Consider the following 14,374-nt stretch of genomic DNA (forward strand, 5'->3'; position numbering starts at 1 on the left):
TATTACCGAGTATGTACATATTAAAGTGATAGAATTTCACATTTTGTTGATTGTTTTTAATAAATTTGCTATTATTAGATATCTTAGCTATGACTATAATGTGTATATATTAATACACAATAAATATATATTAGGCTAACATTTTTTTGGCTATAATTGTATTTTTTGCAGTCACATCTACATTTTATAAACTATTGGGATACATATTCCACATGTGAATAGATATTGCCCTAATACAATAACATACAATATTTTGCCAAATCCCTGATTAGATGGACAGATAGATAGATAGATAGATAGATAGATAGATAGATAGATATCCCAAAAAATTGAAGCAGCACTACAATATGGAAAGATAAAAAAAAATTGAATAGCCCATAGTTTCAATGGCGACATTTTGGTCCAAATGATGACCTTTCTCAAGCCTTGGACCAAGATGTCACCATTGCTACTATGGGCTATTAAATATTTTTTCTTTCCATCTTTCTTTATTGGAGTGCTACATGATTTTTTTGGGATGTATTGGAGGACTGATTGTGCCAGTAGGACCAGCACCCTATTTTTACTATTGCTGTTGCTGCACCTACTTTTGCATCTATAGATAGATAGATAGATAGATAGATAGATTGTAGAGTTGGTTCATATTGATTTGCACATCTCCTTCCATCGGCCATGACAGTGGTGTGTGGCAGGTGCACAGGAATAGGGGTACCACCTCTTACTTGATGACGTCCACAGTTCTTCTTTTGAGTAGCCTGCGTGGCACAACATCATCATTGCGGTGTGACGCACATGTGACACCATGCCAGGCTGACTAACCAAAGGAAGTGCAGAGGACATCTGCAGGTAAGAGGCGATATGCCCATTTCTATGCACCCGCCAGAGACCACTGTCGTGACCGCTGGAATGGGACGTGTGAATAAGTTCATTCCAACCCTAATACATAGATAGATTATAGATAGATGGATGATAGATAGATAGATAGATAGATAGATAGGAACAGCACCAAAACCTTGTAGAAAAAATAAGGTGCAGGGCCCCTCAAGTAAATATCGAGTTACAAAATAGATAAAAAATGAAAAAATTAGCAAAAAGAAAAAAGAACCTTTAATAGCCCATGTGGAGTGGCATTTTTTAGATAGATATGGGATAAATAGATAATCCACTATATTATTATATATTACAGTTTTATAGTCATAGAAAACTGCAGCTTTAATCAGTAATCTCATCATATGAAAGAATATAGCGCGTACTCATCGGTAAATAAAAATTTCTTCTTTATTTCATCACTTTAAAACAGCAAGGCAGGGAGTCAGTTGAACACCTAATAAACGACGGCCGTTTCGCGCACCAGAGGTGCAGTGATCTGTTGAAGCGCTTATACGCGCGAAACGGCTGTCGTCTATTAGGGGTTCCACTGACTCCCTGCCTTGCTGTTTTAAAGTGATGAAATAAAGAAGACATTTTTATTTACAGGTGAGTGCGCGCTATATTCTTTCATATGATGGGCCTGGACTCTATTTTCAAGCGAAGCACCCGATTCACAAGGGAGAGGTGTTTGTGCTGCTGAATCAGAGATTGTGTAGGTGCAATGGTGCCAGTGTTTGTTTTTTCTATGAACTGATATTTAATCAGTAATCTATTAATGGATAGCAATATGTGTATTATTTCATAATAATACAATTGACTTTCTTGGCATTCACTATGGCTTGAATATTCTGATGCCTTTAATTCTTTATGCAATGTGTTTTATAGGTGACTTGTTTGTTTTGAGAGGGATTGTCCATTTTTAATTAGACAGTCACGGTTACATACCAAAAATTATTTATGGGGTTGAATCTAAAAGCTGACAATATCCCTCAATTTTTTTATTAACCGGCACCATTTCTTATGTTTTCATTGTGCATTATTTGTTCAAGGACTTCTAACTGTTGATTCTAATGTACTTATATAATAATAATAATAATAATTTTTTATTTTTATAGCGCCAACATATTCCGCAGCACTTTACAAATTTTAGGGGGGTCTTATACAGACAATACAGAATAAGCATATTTCATATCGAAAGGAGTGAGGGCCCTGGTCGCAAGCTTACTGTCTATGAGGAAATGGGGGAGACACAAAAGGTAGAATGTACATATATTGTATAATGCAGCCTTGATATACTAAATAGGATAAATAATACATGGACTGGTCGCCTGCCAGTATGTGTGCAGTCCTGACAGAGGCTATTATGTGCATGGTTGGTATGAACCTGAAAATGAAGAAGATTTTAATATGGGTGAAAACTGGGACGGACAGATAGTGTATGGAGGCAATACGCCAGTCTAAAGAAATGGGTTTTTAGGGTCCGCTTGAAACTGTGGGTGTTGGGAATTAATCGAACTGTCCTGGGTAGTGCATTCCAAAGAATTGGCGCCAGCACGCGAGAAATCTTGGAGACGGGAGTGGGAAGTTCGGATTATGGAGGATTTTAGCTTTAAGTCACTGGCAGAACGGAGGGCACGTGTAGGGTGGTAGACTGAGACAAGGGAGGAGATGTAGGGGGGTACTGAAGCATGTAAATACTTAGGTATTTACTGGTTTATTTCAGTTTTCAATAATGTCAACTGATGGAATAAGCCTCAAAAATGTATAGTATGTCCATCATTTTACAGATGTTTCATTAAATATATATTTCTTTGTCAAAAAAGAGCATTTCTAAACAACCTTTCCCTGGGATCACACTATCAGTAATATTTAGCATGGTCCTTTCTTTCAGTTATAGCCAAGAGTCCTTGCACAATCGATACATTTCACCGAGAGATGCATCATTAGATCTCTCCCCCAATAGAGAGTTCTAAAATAGAAATATAGGAAGCAAAAGAAAGGCATGGATGTTCACAGAAGGCGCCACTCTTCCATAAAGCTGGCCATACTCTAAATTCCAATTATCCACTATACGGCCAATCAATCATCCTTCCAATAGCTTGTATTAATTATCTGATCATAACCACACCACACTGCACTGACAGGCATTCTATATATCTATTGTCAATTTTTATCAGCATTACAATTACTGTTTTCATTTTGGTGACATTACAGCCATTGATCCAGGTTAGGGATATTAAAAAGTTAAAGAATAAAAAAGAGTTAAAAAAATAAAAGTTGAAAAATAAAAAAAATGCTAAGAAAATTTGGGAAAAATGTAAAATAAAATGAGATCATATGCAGCATGTAGACAATTTCAGCCGTTGACAAAATAACCAATAACCAAATGTTCAAGTGGATGAGTAACGCTCATCGTTTGCAAGTCTTCATGGATAATTTGTCGTAATGGTCAAATTGGACATTTTTTCTGCTGAAGGCCATTTAGTGCGTATGAGAAATATTATGGCCCATATTTTTTAGTAGTATACACCAAGTTTTGGCACAGACTGAAATGTGACTTTTTTTTTCAATTATCAAATTTGACAATCAATGAGAAAAGTTAACATAAACCCCAAACGTGACATAGTTTAGGCCACATTTAATAAAACTGCAAAACCAAATAAATGAGCTGGACTAAAAGCTGGCATATGTGCAATGTGTAAGAGCACATTCACACTGTGGCCATATCACAAACAAAACCCAAGAAAAAATAAACAAAATGAGCATAAAGCCTACAGCAAGTAAATAAGCAAATAGTAATAGTACATGTAAATAACATAGGGTACTTAGCTATCGCTATTTTGATAAAAAAAAAGTTATCATACCACGACAAGGTGTATACCACGACATTGGGACGGTCCTAATCTATCTAGTATTAAAACCTTGGGTGGGTGTCTCAGTTGGGTCCTAAATACCCTAGGTTTTTTCTTCACTTTTCCCGTGGTGTTCTAGGTTGGCTAGAATGTTAAGAGCATCTTTTTCCGATCCTGTATCAATATAGCCCCCACAACTGCCGGCAGATCGTATGATAATGTTGGGGTTAATTTCAGAGATTGAACATCCATTTTCTCTAGTTTAGTGAAATTGCTGGTTAAACTTCTGTGTGTGTTATTTTCCAAGTTTTTAAAATCACCTAGGACCATATCTAAAATGACCTTGATGTTTAAAAAATGACCTTGACTTTCAACTGGATAGAAATTCTACTTAGTCTAGACATTGACGTAAAAATCAGCAGATGGAATATTACATGGTTGTGTTTTACTTGACCAATATCACAAATATACTATATGTATAATGGCATACAAAAACACCAAACATGGTGCAAGTAGGCCAGTGTGTGCGTGTGTTTCAAAGAGTTTTATGCGTGAATTAATTTCTACACTGAGCCATATTGCATAAGACATACATAACAGAAAATAAATACATGTACGATCACAATGTTCATACCATTGGGTTTCTGCCCTAATGGGAGCAGCAATAGAATATATAGATTTGGTATTTCAAAAATATATTATGTTACAAATCAAATTTCCATTGTCTGCAGTACCAGACTAGATGTATTGCCTAGAAAAGAATATTAGCTAAAATACTAATTTTTCTCCTTAATTTATGATACAATTTATTTTCAAATGTAGCAAATGTTTCAAATATTTTATAATTACTATAATATTTGTGTTCCAGCTGATGAATGATTCTATAAATGACTTCACTCGCCCCAACCTATCCAAGAACACAATGTATTTTATTACTGCATGTGAATTAATAATATTGATTTCTCCAACTTCAAATGTAAAATTAAATATAATAAAAAAGCAATAATCCATATAAATCCCAAAAAAACTGTAAAGTGTTTGCAATTATGAAGAGATAATATGAAATCTACCACTTAAAATGCATCGTAAAAATGACCTGATCATAAAGTGATCTATGAGTTCTGAAATATTCCGTTGTGAGTCTTATTAAAAAATATGCACAAATAGAAAAAAAAATGTCATGGTTATAAGTAAAACGCATGGCATATGTAAAGCGCATCTTAATATGCAAACAACAAGCTGAATGTCCGGAGTCCAGAGTCAATATTTGTCTTTGGACATTGTAAAAGTGGGTTTCGTAGTTTGTAAAGAAAGCTTAAGAACGTGCTAAGGCCATGGCTTTCTTCAATGTGATGACCAAGGGTAGAACAGATACTATAGGGACATTCATAAAAAGCTAATGAGTGTGTTAATGATGCCAAAATCACACCGCATAATCATTTGATTACGTGTCTTTTGTGTATTTGTTTTCAGCACATATAAATGATTTGCATTAACATAGAGGACAAATGGATCGCAAATACTTCACCAGCCCCTCTAACAATAGCATTATTGAGCAAGTTCAGTTTCAGTGTCTGTTACTCCCACATCACTATAAATGACTCTGCGGAGTCGCGCTGTTGAGTGATGTGCACAGAATACTGCAAATCTGTGGCTGCTGGAGGTGAAATGCAGGTCATTTATCAAAGTACTGCGTAGGGGAAAAGGGATTTTTATAAATCAAAAATGTTAATGACTTGAAAGCAAAACTTTTTTATTCCCCATTCGGATCCCGTCATTACCTTGTTGTATGGACAAAACAATATGTGTTTTAAGATTTTGTTTGTAATAATGTTTTATATTTTTCTTTGATTAGACAGATATCAAGTAATCAAAAAATGAGAGCGAAAAATATAAATATATATAGACATATATATATATACATGTATATATTTTTATATATATTTAAAAGTCTCCCTCTGCCATTTTTTTCATATATAATTCCAACTGTAGATAGAAAAATTCAAATCTATGGATAACATTTTTAATAATACATGGGTTTTTACTTTCTTCTATTCTTTTTATGTTTATATTCTATATTGTGAATTTTACATCTAAACTATTTAAAATGGTGTTACATTCTGTTTTGAAAAGCTACATGATTATGGTTAGATCTTAGAAAGTAATAGCGTCAGTCTTCTCTCGAATTCTACATTACAAAACCCTTTTATTTTCTTATCCACTGAGGTCAGTTTAGTCGCCTAAAGCAAAAATATGTGTTTCATTGTGTTTTATAACTATCTAGTTTTTAGATAAATCCTCTATTTGTGTCCAAAAAGTGCAGGAATTTGTTTAAATCCATGTTTCAACCTTATAACTGTGATAAGAAGGAAGCGTCTGAATTTATGTTGTGTTCAATGTCCTCTGGTAGATCAATGAATTTTCTTTTTATTCTTAGGTGTGACTTGTCAGTCCGAGGTCGATTTTAATACATTAGGTTTATGTAGATTATTATTTTAAATACTCATTTGATAAGTAAACTAGGGTAATTTTAAAAAGAAGATATACATTTTTTAAGTGTTTTTGTTTATTTTGGTCTATTTCCATTCAGACAGTCGATTAAATATCATATTAATTGCCTGTGTATAAACAATACTTAAATGACATAACTATAGAACTAGAATAATAGCATCTTGCTTTATTATTTTGCTAAGTATTGATGGATTTCTGTAACGATTATTATGAAGAATAAAAAAGTTTTGATGGATTAAGACAGTGTCTAAGAAGACAATGGCAGCATAGTGTCTGACCCCGAAACAATAGTCATGACAATATCAAATACTTAAAAAATTAGTAAGATAAAAAAAAAATAGGGGTGATGTCATTAACCCCATAAACTAAATACATTAAATGATTGTGTGAGTAAAAGCTTCACAATGTACAAGTTATCAAACTTTACAAAAACAGTTGAATTCTTTATGGATAAACAAAGAGATAAATTCTAAAATGTAGTGATATTATTAAACCGATCAAAAATGCATAAATTAGACTTAAAAAAAGTGGCACTAAATAAAATTCACAACAATAAAACTCTAGCTGTATTGACCTTGAAAAAACATAAAATAATTCTATGTGTTGTTGAGAATGTATGTTTACTATGATAAAAGTCAATAGCTTGGGAAAGAAAGGTCATCAGAGGTAAGAAAGTAAGAATTGTATGAGTAAGTACTGAACATGAGCATTGCTCTTTTTACAGCAGTAATATTAGAGGTAATAATATTGCAAAATGTATCTCTCTTATACGTTGAACAGCTTCATGTTTACCAAAGTTTGGCAGTTTCTAAAACTATATTAGTAAAACGTTACATTTTTATGGGAACAAGGCAAAAGTAAAGCTATTTCCAGCCAGAACACACACAAACTAGGAACTGCATAGAATAGCAAATGGCTAAATCTCTGCAATACTTTCCATTCTAGTGCTGACAACACAACAATAGCATGTCATTACATCAAACTGTTTCTAATTTGTACCTGCAGATGCAAACAGTGGCCCACAATCTAGTACACCCAGGGGCTTGAGAAAAGGCTACATGCAGCAGGTCCCAATGTTTACAGCATAGCTGACAAAGAGGAGATAACAATTATTCTTAAACATAAAGTAACCAGCAATTTCCCACTGACATCCCTAATACTGCAAGTGTAGGTGAACAGCAGAAAGAAGTGAGAAAAGTACCTCCACCAGCCGGCATCACAGCCTCCTTCTCAACACTGTGTACCAGGACACAGCTTAAAATTTCATATTTGTGCCACTTACAACATGTTTTAAATGCAGGAACTATGTGCATTTTCAACATTGAAGAAATCAGCTTACTATCTCACACTGTGTTTTCATTTGTATTATAGAAGAAGAGGAGTCACATGACACTGACCCCCAACTGAGTGATCACAATAGGAAAGGCCCTATAAGCCGAAAAAACCTCAGCAGTGAACAAAACTAACTCAGATAAAAGCTTGGTTCTAAAAAAGATCTTGTAAAAAAACATTCCAGTTCTACTAATACTTCAAACATATCAAAAGTACATTGAAACACAGCGTCGGACTACAGAAGACAGTATTTGCCTATTACAAACCTTAAGTAAAAAGTTACAAAAATAATGACTTAAAGCTCAGCGCATGTTCAATATAGAATAGTGACTTTGAATATGCTCATAAAATTACCTATGACCAATTTACTGTAGTATTGAGAAAAGCCTAACCCTTTTTTTGGACTATCATTATAGCCGGTGTTCTTGTTATTAAGAGAGTAATACTTATATGCAATATAAATAAAGCAATAAATTGATGCAAAAAAATATTTAATATATTATTTCTAAATTAATGCTTACCCTTTAAATTGAAAGCTGTAACCTTCCTCTGGTGACTTAGGTTCACCCCTGCTTCCTATTGTCAGAAAAGCTCAACCCCTACCTGGCAAGGTTGTCAAATGTGAAAGGTAAGCATGTTTATTGTTTTTGTTGTTTTTTACCATTGTACTATTTAAAAATAAATAACTGAAAAAACTCTTAAATAACAATGTTTTAGCCATTTTTATTTATATGGCATCAGCATATTTTAAAGATGCTACAATGTATTTATTCACATTAATCCCTGCCCCACAGAATGTAAAATCCACCTATTTTATTGCAGACAAACTCTTGCTAAACACAGATTAGGCCTATTTTCATGTATAGGTTAGAGTTGAGAAAGTCAGAGGTGGCATGATAGAAACATTTAATTATATAAAGGGCATTATAGAGTTCAAGAGGGCAACATCTTTAAACATAAGAGGATTTTTAGGACAAAGGCACATAACATTAAGTTAGAGGGAGACTTAAAGGATAGAAAGAAAAATAATAACTAAACAAGATAATCCTTACCCATACAACTCCATAGAAAATTCGTAAAGACCAAACCATCATCCACACATAAAACCTTAGATATACAAAAAACAAATTTACACAATATCATTGGCCGATCTGATGGACCTATAGGTCAATTGTGAATTTAATTGTGCTTATTTGTTTTATCTTATGATATTATGTCTTGTTTTTAGTATTCTGATTAATTATTGCTATATGTTATAAATTTATTTTTGTAGCAAGAAGGAGGCAGCCTCAGAGAAGGCAACAGAAGGCCATGTAAAATTGGGGGACATAAAAAATCCAATTCTTTTGCTGAAAATCGGATATATGACCCAGTGTTCTCCTATATCACTGTCCGCCATTACGTTAAAAAAGTGTTAACAATAAAAGCAGAATAGGTCCTCTTTAATCACTCAGTCACATTGTAACATATGGTTTAAAGCACAATCTTTGGTTTGGAGCTTAGCTTTACTCTTGAGATTTTCCTAATCCTCCAGGATGGATGCAGTCAATACTGATAAATTAAAGGAAAGCAGTACAGTAGACTACTATTGACTACATTAGCACAGAAGAATATGAAGGGTTTTACATATAAATATTTATTATATTATTCAATACAAAATAAGTTTTCATACACTTTACCTGGGCTTATACTTTTAATATTTTTTCATTTTTCATATTTACTGTCTATTATTCAAGTTTGTAATTTTTCCAAATGCCTATTTTATGTCTAGACCAAGAGTTCAGGGGCATAGCTGTAAGGATGTTCTGTATATTTTTCGTATAAACTCCTATGTAATACAATGTAGCCTTTGAATAAGTCGCCAACATTGAAGTCAATATACACAATATGCTGATCTTTGCTCTTATTTATGAGTGCAGAATGAGTAATCAAAAAAATGAATAAAAAAATCAACTATTGTTTAAGTTAGGTTTTTCTGATAAATGTATGTTTAAAAAAGAGGTTTATTTTTTAATTTTCCATTTCACTATCTAGAAGAAAATAAAATGCAAGAAAAAAACAGAAATCTTGCAACTTTCTTACTGGTCTCTAGGCTTAATATTAGACTTTCAGAACTGTGCAGATGACTTTACAGCCATCTCACAGCTCAAGTCATCTCGCTCTCTGCACATTGACTGATAACACCTCTAGAATGAGATAAGTGTAAGAGATAAGACAGGATCCCCCAATCATAGTAAGTAATGTTACAGCTCTCCTTCTCCCCCTTCCTTCACAATGACCTATGCCCAGATTAGAACATACCCAGTATGCTTCTCTACAAACAGTACAGTATGAGTTAGTCTGTTGCTGCTATTGTCTATTGTGGTAGATCGACTCACTTGGTTGCACATAGGGGTACACAGGAACACTGTCTCTTTAACTCTTCTGCTGCATTTAAGAGCACTGCATAAAATACAGCAATGTTAGTAAAGAGAAACACGGCCTTCCTGGGCCTAACAGGAAAAACAAAACATAACCATAACGTATGGCACAGACTTTGTTGCTACGGGTAACCGCCCATTTCAGGAACAAACAATCCCAGGTTTGTCTTTCCTTCATATTATCAAAACAGCCCAGAGCTTTCACCTCCAGGCCCTCGCCACACCAAATGCTCTGAAAGGCTGTGATTTTATCCTCTGAGTTTCTCCCTTTCTACAGGTGTTTAATCACCCTAGCACCAAGATGGCTGATTAACCCACTCATGTGCTGGAACCTTTTTCCTATGTATAATTATTGCAGCTATTAATCTTAATGCTACATATTCCCCCTCCAGTACTTTGCCAGTGGCTTTGTCACACTATATAAAGAACCAGAGTCTAATATTGGGCTTTGTGGTCAGTGTAAAAATGTAAGATTTGAAAGAAAATTAGCGCAACCATGAGCTGCGCAAACATTTTGCGAACATTCCATTAATGGAAATCTGATCAGAGTTAAGCAGAGGAAAGGTCTTTATATTACTTAAAGAAACACCCCCATCAACATTTAGATCCTCTTAATATGTTGCAGGCTCATAATATAGCACAGTATATTTATAATTGCTCATTTTGCCTTTCTACCCAGTTAATTATCCTCTTTTCCATTAGGTCTATTTACGTGATTAAAAACAAACTTGCTGAATCATTCTAAGCTCTATGTAAAAGCTAATGATGACTCATGTAAGGAAAAGAGACTTCCTGCTTCTACATAGAGCTTAGAAGAATTCAGCTAGTCAGTTATTAATCATGTGATGTCACAGACCTAATGGAAAGCAGTAGAATTAACTGGGTAGAAAGGCAAAATGAGCAATTGTACGTACACAGAGCTATATAATATGATGATTGCAATACATTAAGAGGATGGGAGTGCTTCTTTAAAAATTTTTGATGTTTTATTATACAATGTGTGCATTGCTAGTGTTGCGACATTTGATTTGATAGTGCCACACCTTTCACTTATTGATATGGTTTGATAAGTACCAATACTCTGTTATGAAATTCCTAAATTTGTGTTTCAGAAGATATTCCAAATGTGTTGTTATCAGCTGTGACTTTATTTGATTGTATGAAGTGTTCCTTGACGTGACCCTTTTGGGAACAACGTCATTTTTTCTTTCTTTTTCTTTCAAATATTTTATTTAGATTCTGAAATTTTGAACAAGATAAAAAAAAGTATAACGTTTCATTTACACTTCAATGCACTGTATCAATTATATAACATCAAATCCAGAATAAAATTGGTAAACGAGGCCATATATATTTCAATAGTGCACTATTATATCAAATAATATATCAAGTAATATATCAAACGGCACCATTTTTGAACAATATTAGAATTACAAATAGTAAGGAAAAGGTAGAAAAAAAAGAAACTGGGGAGGGAGGAAGGGGGGAAGAGGGGGAGGCAAGTACATGGGGAAAGAGCCAGATGATAATATCATGTTATGTTAGGTTGCAGGGTTATCCAAGGAAAGGGCTAGTGTTTGGCAGTTGTGGGCGGTCATAAGTCATTCCCGAACCCAAGATGTTAAAAAATGTATCTTGAGTATCATTTAAGATACTTGTGCAGCAAGGGCATAACTATAAAGTGTGAAGGGGTTGCAGTTACACTCGAGAACTGAAACCTAGGGGTGACCAAAAGCTGTTTTGAACCAATATTAAAAGACCAGTACTATTCAAAACCTGAGATAGTTGGGGGCCCTGTTGGAAATTTTGCCTTGGCTTCCAATAGCTTCAAATTCCACCACTGTTTTGCAGAGACAATACTAGGTGCTGTAGCCCTGGGTTTGAATTTAATAAGGACTACATCTGCACAGTGTTTGTATAGTCTCACGTCTTCTATGGGGTTTTTCAAAGTCCTATGTTTCCTTCCACACTTCAAAAGTAGATTTATAGCTTCATTGAATTATTATGTAACTGGCCTTAGTGTATCTGTGATTTAGTTGGGGAAATTAAGCTATGTTCCCTATTGGGGACTGTGTGGTGCTGCAGAAAATGTTGGTGGTATATAGACAACATAAATGAATAAATAAACTCTGAAAATAATTGAAGCATGATGTAATCTATATATGGGTCCTTTATCGATTTCATTCAATTTTGGACTCACTCAAGCACAGTTTACATCTTTTTAGAGCTGACCAAAAAGCTATTTGCCATCATGTGATCGATCTTCAATCATGTGACATACATGTTCCTTCTTTGGCCTTTGGTTTCTGGTCATGTGACTGGTTTCTGATCATGTGACTTACATCTGTTTCCTGTCTAAGCTCTTTTCATTACTCTCCCTCACTACCAATCTACTGTAGGCTAAACATGCACTAAAACAGGGGTGGGGAACTTTTTTTCTGACAAGGCCATTTAAATATTTATCCCATCCTTCGGGGGCAATACAAAATTATCAACTTGAAAATTACCCTGCTACATTTGGTCAAACATTTTATTAACTCACCCCTAATGTGACAGCTGGAGCTGCTTCTCTTTGGTGTGGCTGTGATGTTAGGTGGTATGGATGATGTTGCTACTCGTAACTGCTTTTCCAGATTTGTGTCGGTCTGGAGCGCAGGTAACTGTTTGCGATAGTAAGTTTTGTAAAGAACTAGCAGCAGTAAGTCGTACTGAACACAGATGTTATTACACTGCAGATGTCCTCACAGTGGAACATTTAATAAACTCAAGCAGTGGGAGATCTGCAGTATACACATCACATAGGATACACCGAGACTGCTGTATATACATCACATAGAAGACACTGAGACTGCTGTATATACATTACATAGGAGACACCGAGACTGCCGTATACATCATATAGAAGACACCAAGACTGCTGTATATACATCACATAAGAGCCACAGAGACTGTTGTATAAACATCACATAAGAGACACCTAGACTGCCATATACAGCGCAGGGGACATCATGACTGCTGTATATACATCACAGGAGACATGGGGCTGCTGCACAGAAATCACAGGAAACATGGGGCTGTGGCATAGACATCACAGGAGACATGGGGTTGCGGTACATACTGTACATCTCCAGAGATACTTTGGGGCTGGGGCATAGATACCACAGGAGACATGGGGCTGCAGCATAGGCTTCACAGGAGACATGGGGCTGGGGCATAGACACCACAGGAGACATTGGGCTGAGGCATAGACATCACAGGAGACATGGGACAGGAGCATATACATCACAGGAGACAGGGTGCTGCAGTATAAACATCACAGGAGACATGGGGCTGCAATATAGATATCACAGTAGACTTGAGACTGCGGCATTGACATCACAGGAGACATGGGCCTACAGCATGTATATCCCAGGAGACATGGGGCTGCGGCATAGATATCACAGGAGGCATGGGGCTGCGACATAGACATCAAAGACAACATGGGTCTGCAGCACAGACATCACAGGAGACATGGGGCTGTGGCATAGACATAAAAGAAGACATGGGTCTGCAGCACAGACATCACAGGAGACATGGGGCTGTGGCATATACAACACAGGAGACATGGGGCTGGGGCATAGACATCACAGGAGACATGAGGCTGTGGTATAGACATCGCAGGAGACATGGAGCTGCGATATAGACATCACAGGAGATATGAGACTGCAGTATAGATATCACCAGGAGACATGGGTGTCACGCTCACAGGTGGCTCATGTGTTTTGTGGACCCACTGTGCCATGGGCCGGGCTTCCCTAGGAGGGGCATAACTAAGCGGCTACCTGGTGTTCACTGGAGCTCCTGATGGTGGAATAAAGCTTGAGATGCAGGTAGCTGACAGGTACCACTCCTAGGCAGTCTCCGGGACCGCATGTGCAGACCCCAAGGGTCGGGTTTGCTGAATGGGGACACAGGACTGAAGTCACTGACAGGGAGGATTCGGAGACTGTTAGAGAGTCTGGACAACATGCAATTCTGGGATAGGTTCTTGTTCAGATGCACGGGTCTCGGAAACAGGATCAGGTACTGCCAACGAGGCTTCAGCATTCCGGTACCATTGGGGCGGCTTCAGGGTCAAATACACACTACACAAGACTACAGGGACGGTACAGGAAAAGGAAATAGCTATAAATGACTAAGGATGGGGGACCTGGCACCATACAGTTGCACACTTAAATGTAGGAAAACTACAAGGGTTGCTGAGGCACCTCTCTATTGGGGAGAGTGCCTTTTATACAAGATCCCTTCCACCTATTGCCTGGGGGCATCTTTGCAGGTGCATGCCACAGAAAGACTGTGCAGCATGCACAGGCTAAGGAAGCAGAGGACCATGAGGATGCCGCCGCAGCA

At 36.3% G+C, this 14,374-nt stretch overlaps 1 long non-coding RNA gene across 1 annotated transcript in view; it reads right to left on the reverse strand.

Moving 5' to 3' along the window:
- LOC141264304 (uncharacterized) overlaps positions 1-7,567 on the reverse strand; it is a 295,119-nt gene extending 287,552 nt beyond the window's left edge. The window contains exon 1 of the long non-coding RNA XR_012319881.1: positions 7,435-7,567. This is a non-coding gene — a long non-coding RNA (uncharacterized lncRNA). The remainder of the gene's footprint in view (positions 1-7,434) is intronic.
- Between the last annotated feature and the right edge of the window lie 6,807 nt (positions 7,568-14,374).

Source organism: Phyllobates terribilis, unplaced genomic scaffold, assembly GCF_046119375.1.
Source record: "Phyllobates terribilis strain yellow unplaced genomic scaffold, ASM4611937v1 Scaffold_4__5_contigs__length_816908805, whole genome shotgun sequence".
Lineage (NCBI taxonomy): Eukaryota > Metazoa > Chordata > Amphibia > Anura > Dendrobatidae > Phyllobates > Phyllobates terribilis.